This window comes from Oncorhynchus keta, chromosome 34 (assembly GCF_023373465.1).
Source record: "Oncorhynchus keta strain PuntledgeMale-10-30-2019 chromosome 34, Oket_V2, whole genome shotgun sequence".
NCBI classification, from domain to species: Eukaryota; Metazoa; Chordata; class Actinopteri; order Salmoniformes; family Salmonidae; genus Oncorhynchus; species Oncorhynchus keta.
This window is the reverse complement of record NC_068454.1, coordinates 68,548,661-68,561,863: the sequence shown is the minus strand read 5'-3', so window position 1 is coordinate 68,561,863 and position 13,203 is coordinate 68,548,661. Positions and strand designations below refer to the sequence as shown.

The 13,203-nt window shown below is 43.6% G+C and overlaps 1 pseudogene; it reads right to left on the bottom strand.

Moving 5' to 3' along the window:
- The window catches only part of LOC118367637 (probable leucine--tRNA ligase, mitochondrial), a 47,741-nt pseudogene that overhangs the window by 7,350 nt on the left and 27,188 nt on the right, over nucleotides 1–13,203 (bottom strand).

Genomic DNA, 13,203 nt, shown 5'->3' with positions numbered 1-13,203 from the left:
TATTACGTTTGCAATCGCAACAAATAATCTGCTCAGACCCCAACTAAGGATCATCAAAAGTCCTGCTATAAATTCTCAGACAACCCAAAGATTCCTAGATGCCCTTCCAGACTCCCTCCACCTACCCAAGGACGTCAGAGTACAAAAATCAGTTAACCACCTAACTGAGGAACTCAATTTAACCTTGCGCAATACCCTAGATGCAGTCGCACACCTAAAAACATTTGTCATTAGAAACTAGCTCCCTAGTATACAGAAAATACCTGAGTTTTGAAGAAAGCTTCCAGAAAATTGGAACGGAAATGCTGCTACTGGGGGAATTGTTTTAAGATACCATGGATCATTTAGCTATTTGATTCAGAATTTTAAGAAGGTATCAAAAAAATATATCAAAATATTATTTGATGAATCATTGAATTTGACATTACTGCTATAAGCAAATGTAGCGAATAACAGAGTCAATACCTGGAACAAGAGATAGAAAAAAAACTAAAAGTAAGTTTGTTCTGATGTGTCTGTCCTATATCTGAGAGATATAAGAACGATCAGGTATTTACAGTGCCTTCAGAAAGTATTCAGACCCCTTGACTTTTTCCACATTTTGTTAGGTTACAGCCTTATTCTAAAATGAATTCAAACATTTTTACCCCTCATCAATCTACACACAGTACCCCATAATGACAAAGCAAAAACAGGTTTTTAGAAATATGCCATTTACATAAGTATTCAGACCCTTTACCCAGGAATTTGTTAAAGCACCTTTGACAGCAATTACAGCCTCAAGTCTTCTTGGTTATGACACCACGCATGGCACACCTGTATTTGGGGAGTTTCTTCCATTTTTCCCTGCTGATGCTCTCAAGCTCTGTCAGGTTGGATGGGGAGCGTTGCTGCACAGCTATTGTCAGGTCTCTCCAGAGATGTGAGATCGGGTTCAAGTCCGGCCATTCAAAGCCATTGTCCCGAAGCTACTTCTGTGTTGTCTTGGCTGTGTGCCTTGGGTCGTTGTCCTGTTGGAAGGTGAACCTTCCTCCCAGTCTGAGGTCCTGAGAGCTCTGGAGCAGGTTTTTATCAAGAATCTCTCTGTACTTTGCTCCGTTCTGCTTTCCCTCGATCCTGACTAGTCTCCCAGTCCCTGCCGCTGAAAAAACACCCCCACAGCATGATGCTGACAACACCATGCTTCATCGTAAGGATGGTGCCAAGTTTCCTCCAGACGTGAGGTTTTGCATTCAGGCCAAAGAGTTCAATCCTTCGACCTCATGGCTTGGCATTTTCTCTGACATGCACTGTCAACGTTGGGACCTTATATAGACAGGTGTGTACCTTTCCAAATCATGTCCAATCAATTGCATCTACCACAGGTGGCCTTCAATCAAGTTGTAGAAACATCTAAAGGATGATCAATGGAAACAGGATGCACCGGAGCTCAATTTTGAGTCACATAGCAAAAGGTCTGAAAAGTTATGTATTCTGTTTTTTTATTTTTTACATTTGCTAACATTTCTAAAAACCTGGTCTCACTTTGTCATTATGCAGTATTGTGTGTAGATTGCTGAGGATTTTTATTAATTGAATACGTTTTAGAATAAGGCCGTTAACAAGATGTGGAAAAAGTCAAAGGGTCTGAATACTTTCCGAAGGCACTGTATCCCCTTATTTTAGCTACTACACGATCTCCATATACTGTACTTCCATAAATATCTTAAACTGGTACCGGGGACCTTCAGACAAGTCTTGTGAGGCTTATGGGCATCCTAGAGAAAAACGAAGAACACCATCATGTTCGTGAGAGTCTCAGCTTGTTAGCTTTCCTCACACATATTAGTGTGTAGCTAAAAGAGTTTTGGACGCTACAGACAGAAGTTGGCAGAGGAGGCTGTACCGACTTCAGACAAGTCTTGTGAGGCTTGTGGTCATCCTAGAGGAAAACACCACTGTGTTTGTGAGAATCTTAGAATGCTCATAATAGTTTGTAGGCTAAACTGTTCGGACGCTACAGACATTGGTGAGAAGACTGAATTTCGGGATGTCTCATGGTCTGACAAACACCGCTTTAGCTCTACCACCTTTCACCAGATGCAGAAGGGCGATATCTCTTGCTTAAACAGACATATTTTCATGGGTATTTTTTGATTATGTTTATTTGATTTCCGCAAGGACGCAGAAATTGTAGGCTAAGGGTTAAGACGGTGCTCCTCTATTCCTTCTTCTAGGACCTGACCAGGAAAAACTTCTGAGCAACCTCAGGAATCCATCTGTGAGGGATGTCTACTAACTCTAACCTGTGAATGCAGACGTGTAAAGTCGCCACCCTGCTGTGCCCACCTGTGAAGTCCATATGGTCTCTCTTCAGGTACTGTCCTCTGTCTGCAGCTCTAAACGTCTGGCCCTTGTTGAGGCCCTGCACCAGCAGCTTCTTGAAAGGCTCCCTGGAGTGGACATTCAAAGAGCTTATTTCATTTAGCCGTTTAAAAAAAAAAATTCTGCAGGGGATAATTACATAGACGTTACAAAGACGTGTTGCCAATGGTGCCTTCTTCAGTTAGCGTCCACTTACTTTTAAGTGAACATTTTCACTTGATGTCAATGGGAGACTAAGTGAAAATTCAGCTTCATTGGAAGTTAGAATTCACCCCTAAGTGGGTTCAACCTTCTGGCACAATGGTTCTATTGATATCGACTGGTGAACAATAGTTGCTGTACCTGTGTCCCACTAGGCCCTGATCCCTACAGAAGTGACTGAGGAAGCGTGCATAGTACAGGTGCATAACAGCATGATCCTTCCCCCCCCAATGTACACATCCACAGGAAGCCAGTGGTCTGACAGGGAGTGCTCAAAAGGCCTGGGGTGGAGAGAGGGGGGCACATGTTAGTTTGAGTGAAGTAAACTGTTATGACTCCAATTTATATGTGGTGTTTTCTGTCGATTTGTTCTTTTTTAAACTTCTTTTTAAAGTATAGTGAGAGAATAATAATAATAATGTGAAGGAATTCACCAATATAACAAGTAGCTCAACTATAGAAGCTGTTATAGTAAATATGTGTCAGGTGTCTGGTCTTTGATATTACAGTTGAAGTCAGAAGTTTACATACACCTTAGCCAAATACATTTAAACTCAGTTGTTCGCAATTACTGACATTTAATCCAAGTAAAAATTCCCTTCTTAGGTCAGTTAAGATCACCACTTTATTTTAAGAATATGAAATGTCAGAATAATAGTAGAGTGAATTATTTATTTAAGCTTTTATTTATTGTATCACATTCCCAGTGGGTCAGAGGTTTACATACACTCAATTAGTATTTGGTATTATTGCCTTTAAATTGTTAAACTTGGGTCAAACGTTTCGGGTAGCCCTCCACAAGCTTTCCACAATAAGTTGTCTCATTCCTCCTGACACAGCTGGTGTAACTGAGTCAGGTGTGTAGGCTCGCACATGCCTTTTCAGTTCTGCCCACAAATGTTCTATAGGATTGAGGTCAGAGATTTGTGATGGCCACTCCAATACCTTGACTTTGCTGTCCTTAAGCTATTTTGCCACAACTTTGGAAGTATGCTTGGGGTCATTGTCCATTTGGAAGACCCATTTGCAACCAAGCTTTAACTTTGTTTTGAGATGTTGCTCCAATATATCCACATCATTTTCCTACCTCATGATGCTATCTATTTTGTGAAGTGCACCAGTGCCTCCTGCAGAAAAGCACACCCACAACATGATGCTGCCACCCCTGTGCTTCACAGTTGGGATGGTGTTTTTCAGCTTGCAAGCCTCCCCTTTTTCCTCCAAACATAACAATGGTCATTATGGCCAAACAGTTATATTTTTGTTTCATCAGATCAGAGGACATTTCTCCAAAAAGTACGATCTTTGTCCCTATGTACAGTTGCAAACCATCGTCTGGCTTTTTTTATGGCAATTTTGGAGCAGTAGCTTCTTCCCTGCTGAGCGGTCTTTCAGGTTATGTCGACATAGGACTCGTTATACTGTGGATATACAGTAGATACCTGTTTTCTCCAGCATCTTCACAAGGTCCTTTGCTGTTGTTCTGGGATTGATTTGCACTTTTACGCTCTAGGAGACAGAACGTGCTTCCTTCCTGCACAGTATGACAGCTATGTGGTCCCATGGTATAATTGCGTACTATTGTTTGTACAGATGAACGTGGTACCTTCAGGCATTTGAAATTGCTCCCAAGGATGAACCAGACTTGTGGAGGTCTACAATGTGTTTTCTGAGCTTTTGGGAAAATTATTTTGATTTTCCCTTGATGTCAACAAAGAGGCACTGAGTTTGAAGGTAGACCTAGAGATAATTGCAGGTGTACCTGTGAAGTGACTCAAATGATGTCAATTAACCTATAAGAAGCTTCAAGCCATGACATAATTTTCTGGACTTTTCCAAGCTATTTAAAGGCACAGTCAACTTAGTGTATGTAAATTGCTGACCCACTGGAATTGTGATACAGTGAAAAATAAATGAAATAATCTGTCTATAAACAATTGTTGGAAAAATACTTGTGTCATGCACAAAGTAGATGTCGTAAACGACTTGCCAAAACTATAGTTTGTTAACAAGAAATTTGTGGAGTGGTTGAAAAACAACAAGTTAATGACTCCAACCTAAGTGTATGTAAACATCCGACTTCAACTGTATGTGTAGATATATCCTCTAGGGGGCAGCCTGGGCTTAATATCATCTATCCCACAAGTCAAGGAGCATCCTCCTGAAGGCACGCACACACACTCACAAATAAATGTATATCCTGATGATGAGTAATCAGAGCTCAGAGAGGAGAGGTGAGGTAACCCTCCCTCTCAGATAGATCCTTCAGATAGGAATTGTCTGGTTGTAGATCTGATCAAGTCACCAGACAACAATGAGGAAGAGAATGAAGACGTAAGTTTGGCTGGCTGGGAAAACACTGTACCTCGGCTCAAAACTCCCAATGCTCCTTAGATAATGCTATATCACATAATGCTAATCCTCTCTGCCAGTGGATGATGTCTCAGAATAATTGAACTGGCTAAATGAGTTAGACTCACTGGGCAGAAAATGACCTACCCTCCCTGTGTACTGGTGTCAGGCCAAAAACACATGCACACGCACACCCACGCACACAAACACACTAACCTCTTGGTGGCCCCCACCCAACCAAAACCTCAGCCCAGGCCACAGCAAGCCAACAGGATGCTCAAACAGTTTAATTCCTTTTTCAGTTCTGGCATAATCTGTCCAGCTAATACATAAAAGAGGGAGAGGCCAGCACCCTCTTAAAGCAGCTTTACAGCAGGGTAAATCCATTTGATTTCAATCCAATTTTGACAGCATCCATTTTGATGTGTTTCAAGCAGACCACCATAGTTCCTGTGCGCAAGAAAGCGAAGGTAACCTGCCTAAAATATTATCAAATGTTATAAGTCACATGCGCCATATACAACAGTGAAATTCTTACTTACAAGCCCCTAACCAACAATGCAGTTTAAAAAAATACGGATAAGAATAAGAAATAAAAGTAACAAGTAATTAACCAGCAGCAGTAAAATAACAATAGCGAGACTATATACTGAGGGGTACCGAAACAGAGTCAATGTGCGGGGGCACCGGTTAGTTGAGGTAATATGTACATGTAGGTATAGTTATTCAAGTGACTATGCATAGATGATAACAACAGAGAGTAGCAGTGGTGTAAAAGAGGGGGGCAATGCAAATAGTCTGGGTGGCCATTTGATTAGATGTTTAGGAGTCTTATGGCTTGTGGGTAGAAGCTGTTTAGAAGCTTCTTGGACCTAGACTTGGTGCTCCGGTACCGCTTGCCGTGCGGTAGCAGAGAGAACAGTCTAGGGTGGCTGGAGTCTTTGACAATTTTTAGGGCCTTCCTCTGACACCTTCTGGTATAGAGGTCCTGGATGGCAGAAAGCTTGGCTCCAGTGATGCACTGGGCCGTTCGCACTACACTCTGTAGTGCCTTGCGGTCAGAGGCTGAGCAGTTGCCATACCAGGCAGTGATGCAACCAGTCAGGATGCTCTCGATGGTGCAGCTGTAGAAACTTTTGAGGATCTGAGGATCCATGCCAAATCTTTTCAATCTCCTGAGTGGGAATAGATGTTGTCGTGCCCTCTTCACGTCAGTCTTAGTGTGCTTGGACCATGTTAGTTTGTTGGTGATGTGGACACCAAGGAACTTGAAGCTCTCAAACTGCTCCACTGCAGCCCTGTCGATGAGAATGGGGGCGTGCTCGGTCCTCTTTTTCCTGTAGTCCACAATCATCTCCTTTGTCTTGATCACATTGAGGGAGAGGTTGTTGTCCTGGCACCCCACGGCCAGGTCTCCGACCTCCTCCCTAAAGGCTGTCTCGTTGTTGATCAGGCCTACCACTGTTGTGTCATAGGAAAACTTAATGATGGTGTTGGAGTCAACACTGAGGGGCCCCTGTGTTGAGGATCAGCGTGGCAGATGTGTTGTTACCTACCCTTACCACCTGGAGATGGCCCATCAGGAAGTCCAGGATCCAGTTGCAGAGGGAGGTGTTTAGTCCCAGGGTCCTTAGCTTTTTGATGAGCTTTGAGGGCACTATGGTGTTGAACGCTGAGCTGTAGTCAATGAACAGGATTCTCACATAGGTGTTCCTTTTGTCCAGGTGGGAAAGGGCAGTGTGGAGTGCAATAGAGATTGCATCATCTGTGGATCTGTTGGGGTGGTATGCAAATTGGAGTGGGTATAGAGTTTCTGGGATAATGGTGTTAATGTGAGCCATGACCAGCCTTTCAAAGCACTTCATGGCTACAGACGTGAGTGCTACGGGTCGGTAGTCATTTAGGCAGGTTACCTTCGTGTTCTTGGGCACAGTTCTTACTCACATCGGCTGCGGAGAGAGTTATCACACAGTCTTCCAGAACAGCTGGTGCTCTCATGCATGTTTCAGTGTTATTTGCATTGAAGCGAGCATAGAAGTAGTTTAGCTCGTCTGGTAGGCTCGTGTCACTGGATAGCTCTTGGCTGTGCTTCCCTTTGTAACGGTTGGTCGGAACCGGTGTAGCACGATTCAATCTTAGTCCTGTATTGACACTTTGCCTGTTTGATGGTTCTTCGGAGGGCATAGCGGAATTTCCTATATGCTTCCGGGTTAAAGTCCTGCTCCTTGAAAGCGGCAGCTCTACCCTTTAGCTCAGTGTGGATGTTGCCTGTAATCCATGGCTTCTGGTTGGGGTATATGCATACAGTCACTGTGGGGACGACGTCATCGATGCACTTATTGATGAAGCCAATGACTGATGTGGTGTACTCCTCAATGCCATCGGAGGAATCCCGGAACATATTCTAGTCTGTGCTAGCAAAACAGCAGCTTAGCATCTGCTTCATCTGACCACTTTTTATTGATCTATACACTGGTGCATCCTGCTTTAATTTTTGCTTGTAAGCAGGAATCAGGAGGATAGAATTATGGTCAGATTTGCAAAATGGAGTGCGAGTGAGAGCTTTGTATGCGTCTCTGTGTGTGGAGTGAAGGTGGTCCAGGGTTTTTAGAAATTTGGGAAAACGTATTTAAGTTTCCCTGCATTTAAGTCCCTGGCTACTCGGAGTGCCGCCTCTGGGTGATCGTTTTCTTGTTTGCCTTTGGCAGAATACAGCTCATACAATGCTGTCTTAGTGCCGGCCTCTGACTGTGGTGGTATGTAAACAGCTACGAAAAATACAGATGAATACTCTAGGTAGGTAGTGTGGTCTACAGTTTATCATGAGATACTCTACCTCAGGCGAGCAATAGCTTGAGACTTCCTTAGAGATCGTGCACCTGCTGTTATGTATAAAAAAGCATAGACCACCGCCCCTTGTCTTACCAGACGCCGCTGTTCTATCCTGACGGTGCAAAGTATAACCAGCCAGCTGTATGTCGATAGTGTCTCCGTGAAGCATAAGATATTAAGGTTTTGAATGTCCCGTTGGTCGTTTAATCTTCCGCGTAGGTCATCTATTTTATTGTCCAAAGACTGCACGTTTGCTAGCAGAATGGAAAGAAGTGGGGGTTTATTCGATCGTCTACGAATTCTCAGAAGGCAGCACGCCCTCAGGCCCCTGTTTCTCCGCCTCCTCTTCACGTAAATCATAGGGATCTGGGCCTGTTCCTGAAAAGGCAGTATATTGTTTACGTCGGCCTCGTCAGACTCGTCAATGGGAAAAAAGGATTCTGCCAGTCTGTGTGAGTAATCGCAGTTCTGATGTCCCGAAGTTATTTTCGGCCATAAGAGACGGTAGTGGCAAAATTATGTACAAAATAAGTTTAAAAAAATAAGTTACAAACAAATGAAAAAACACAACACAAACGTCTGCCTTCTTCTCCGGCGCCATCTTACACATTACTGCCCCGTAGCACTCACGTCAGTAGCCTTGAAGTGATTTGAAAGGCTGGTCATAGCTCACATCAACACCATCATCCCAGAAACCAAAGACCCACCCCACTTCGTATACCACCCCAACAGATCCACAGATGACGCAAATCTCAATCACACTCCACACTACCCTTTCCATTCAGGCCAAAGAGTTCAATCTTGATTTCATCAGACCAGAGAATATGGTTTCACATGGTCTAAGAGTCCTTTAGGTGCCTTATGGTCAAATCCAAGCGGACTTTCATGTGCCATTTACTGAAGAGTGGCATCCTTCTCGCCACTCTACCATAAAGGCTTGATTGGTGGTGCTGCAGAAATGGTTATCCTTCTGGAAGTTTCTCCCATCTCCACAGAGGAACTCTGCATGACAACGACCCGAAACACACAGCCAGGGCAACTAAGGAGTGGCTCCAAGAAGCATCTCAAGGTCCTGGAGTGGCCTAGCCAGTCTCCAGACCTGAACCCAATAGTAAATCTTTGGGAGGGAGCTGAAAGTCCGTATTGCCCAGCGACAGCCCCGAAACCTGAAGGATCTGGAGAAGGTCTGTATGGAGGAGTGGGCCAAAATCCCTGCTGCAGTGTGTGCAACCCTGGTCAAGAACTACAGGAAACGTATGATCTCTGTAATTGTAAACAAAGGTTTCTGTACCAAATATTAAGTTCTGCTTTTCTGATGTATCAAATACTTATGTAATGCAATAAAATGCAAATGAATTACTTAAAAATCATACAATGTGATTTTCTGGATTTTTGTTTTAGATTCCGTCTCTCACAGTTGAAGTGTACCTATGATAAAGATTACAGACCTCTACATGCTTTGTAAGTAGGAAAACCTGCAAAATCGGCAGTGTATCAAATACATGTTCTCCCCACTGTATATACACACACACACACACACACACACACACACACACACACACACACACACACACACACACACACACACACACACACACACACACACACACACACACACACACACACACACACACACACACACACACACACACACACACACACACACACACACACACAGTTGAAGTCGGAAGTTTACATACACTTTTGTTGGAGTCATTAAAACCCATTTTTCAACCACTCCACAAATTTCTTGTTAATAAACTATAGTTTTGGCAAGTCGGTTAGGACATCTACTTTGTGCATGACACAAGTAATTTTCCAACAATTGTTTACAGACAGATTATTTCACTTAGAATTCACTGTATCACAATTCCCTTGGGTCGGACATTTACATACATTCACTTGACTGTGCCTTTAAACAGCTTGGAAAATTCCAGAAAATGATGTCATGGTGTTAGAAGCTTCTGATAGGTTAATTGACATAATTTGAGTCAATTGGAGGTGTACCTGTGGATGTATCTCTAGGCCTACCTTCAAACTCAGTGCCTCCTTGTTGACATCATGGGAAAACCAAAATAATTTCCCCAAAAGCTCAGAATTTATTTTGCAGACCTCCACAAGTCTGGTTCTTCCTTGGGAGCAATTTCCAAACACCTGAAGGTACCACGTTCATCTGTACAAACAATAGTACGCAAGTATAAACACCATTGGACCAGGCAGCTGTCATACTAATTGACCTAAGACAGGGAATTTTTACTCGGATTAGGAATTGTGAAAAACTGAGTTTAAATGTATTTGGCTAAAGTGTAACTTCAACTGATATATATAAAAAATTAAAATTCCATAAATTATTAAATAGTTTGACAACCCTGTTTATAAGCTTTGAAATGATATCAATCTCAACTGTTTATCTTTTCCAGTGATGAAGTCTTGGATGTATCCTGGTACTGTGCACTATCTTTATCTCTCGATTGTTTGGGCATTCAGGTCCAAAACGCCACTTTCTGAGCACTTCCACAAATGAGCAAATATGTATGTAAGGTTTCGTTCGAATCAAAAGGGGTGTTGTCAAAAAGTGATTGAATTGAAATGGATTTACCCAGCAAGGTCAGTGAAGGAAAGACAAGTCCTGCCTTTGGGGAAATGAATCTCTTTTGTTAAAGCTCTGGGTATCGCCACCGCCCCAGCAGCTAACGGCCAGGAGTTTATCATCTCCATCAGCAGGGAATACAAGTTAACGGTATGAGTGCTTGTTTGCGTGTGTACGAAATTAACTGTTTGAGAGGAAGTGTAAAATGGTGTGCTGATGTGTGGGTGGAAAAAACATTTGTCAGTGATTAAATGGACAATGCATATTACATTTGTAATATTTGTCTAGATTCTTGTTGTATACAAAACTTTTTACCGAAGGTGACTTTTGTCTCTACTTCTGTTTCATTTTGGAACAGTCCCAAAAAATATTATCTCTAATCTTCCCTTTTAAATCAGTCAGTACCAGGTCCTACAACACTCCCTCTCCCGCTCTCTATCCCTCTTTCATGTTGTAGGAACTGCTACTGCCTGATGTAAAAGTAGAGATTATATTTTGGGGGGGATAGGAAGATAGATAAGACAAACAGAGAGAGCGATACTACGGACAGAGGAAGGGAAAATCCCAGATCACCTGTCTTGGTTGTGGGGGTCAGTATCTGAAATAGTACCAGGATGAGTCCACAAACATGTCCATGGTGTCGGTCTGCCATCTGGCCGGCCCTTTACACCTGACAACACACAACAGGAGAGAGGGGTCAAATAGAACCAGAACAACATTTGTTTAATGTGCATTTAAAAGAACGCAACAAATGTAACAGTTAGCACCTCATTTCCAGCAGGAGGGAGATAGCGCTGGAGGGAGATATGACTCCAAATGTCAAACACAGTATAATGATTGAACATGACACGGCTCAAGTCTTCGTGGATATTTTGTCATGTAGCTAGCGAGCTGGTTTGAATCACCGTTTCTTATTTATAGTGACACATGAGAGGTAAAAGTGCAGTCATTTTAGAAATTATAAACATCTCCTCTATTGTCCTATTGTGAAATTACTTTTGTTAGTTTAGTTTGTAAGCATAAAGTGTCCAGAGGACTGGCCTGTGTAGTGTGTATCTAATGTGAGCTGGAACCATCTGTCTGTGGAGGTCATGTCCCGTAGGAGATGCCACAGTCAGGCTGGAACCACTACACTACACAGCCATCAGATCCCTGCTCCTGTGCCCTGACTAAATAGCACTGCCAGAGGGACACAGAACCGGCCAGCACCATGCCAGCTTGGTGGGTGGGTGGGTGTGTGTGTGCACCAGCTTGGTGTGTTTGTGTGTGTCTGTTGGAAGTGCCATCCCAGGCCCTTTTCATCCAATCCAAACAGAGCTCTATGTACACACTGCTCATCTGTCAGCCTCACAGAGAGCAACACATGACACTGGCAAGTGACAAAAACACTTTTTTTTGTACCTACTTTCAACATGCACATTGGAACTGAGAATGTGTCTCACTGTTTAATGAGTCTCCATAGAATAGAACCACCCAGTCAGAATCACCATGCCAGAAAGACCATCAGCAACACTAGAGAAGAACACTACAGCACCCAGTCAGTATCACCATGCCAGGAAGACCATCAGCAACACTGGAGAAGAACACTACAGCACCCAGTCAGTATCACCATGCCAGGAAGACCATCAGCAACACTAGAGAGGAACACTACAGCACCCAGTCAGTATCACCATGCCAGGAAGACCATCAGCAACACTAGAGAAGAACACTACAGCACCCAGTCAGTATCACCATGCCAGAAAGACCATCAGCAACACTGGAGAAGAACACTACAGCACCCAGTCAGTATCACCATGCCAGGAAGACCATCAGCAACACTAGAGAAGAACACTACAGCACCCAGTCAGTATCACCATGCCAGGAAGACCATCAGCAACACTAGAGAAGAACACTACAGCACCCAGTCAGTATCACCATGCCAGGAAGACCATCAGCAACACTAGAGAAGAACACTACAGCACCCAGTCAGTATCACCATGCCAGGAAGACCATCAGCAACACTAGAGAAGAACACTACAGCACCCAGTCAGTATCACCATGCCAGGAAGACCATCAGCAACACTAGAGAAGAACACTACAGCACCCAGTCAGTATCACCATGCCAGGAAGACCATCAGCAACACTGAGAAGAACACTACAGCACCCAGTCAGTATCACCATGCCAGGAAGACCATCAGCAACACTAGAGAAGAACACTACAGCACCCAGTCAGTATCACCATGCCAGGAAGACCATCAGCAACACTGGAGAGAAGAACACTACAGCACCCAGTCAGTATCACCATGCCAGGAAGACCATCAGCAACACTAGAGAAGAACACTACAGCACCCAGTCAGTATCACCATGCCAGGAAGACCATCAGCAACACTGGAGAAGAACACTACAGCACCCAGTCAGTATCACCATGCCAGGAAGACCATCAGCAACACTAGAGAAGAACACTACAGCACCCAGTCAGTATCACCATGCCAGGAAGACCATCAGCAACACTAGAGAAGAACACTACAGCACCCAGTCAGTATCACCATGCCAGGAAGACCATCAGCAACACTAGAGAAGAACACTACAGCACCCAGTCAGTATCACCATGCCAGGAAGACCATCAGCAACACTGGAGAAGAACACTACAGCACCCAGTCAGTATCACCATGCCAGGAAGACCATCAGCAACACTAGAGAAGAACACTACAGCACCCAGTCAGTATCACCATGCCAGGAAGACCATCAGCAACACTAGAGAAGAACACTACAGCACCCAGTCAGTATCACCATGCCAGGAAGACCATCAGCAACACTAGAGAAGAACACTACAGCACCCAGTCAGTATCACCATGCCAGGAAGACCATCAGCAACACTAGAGAAG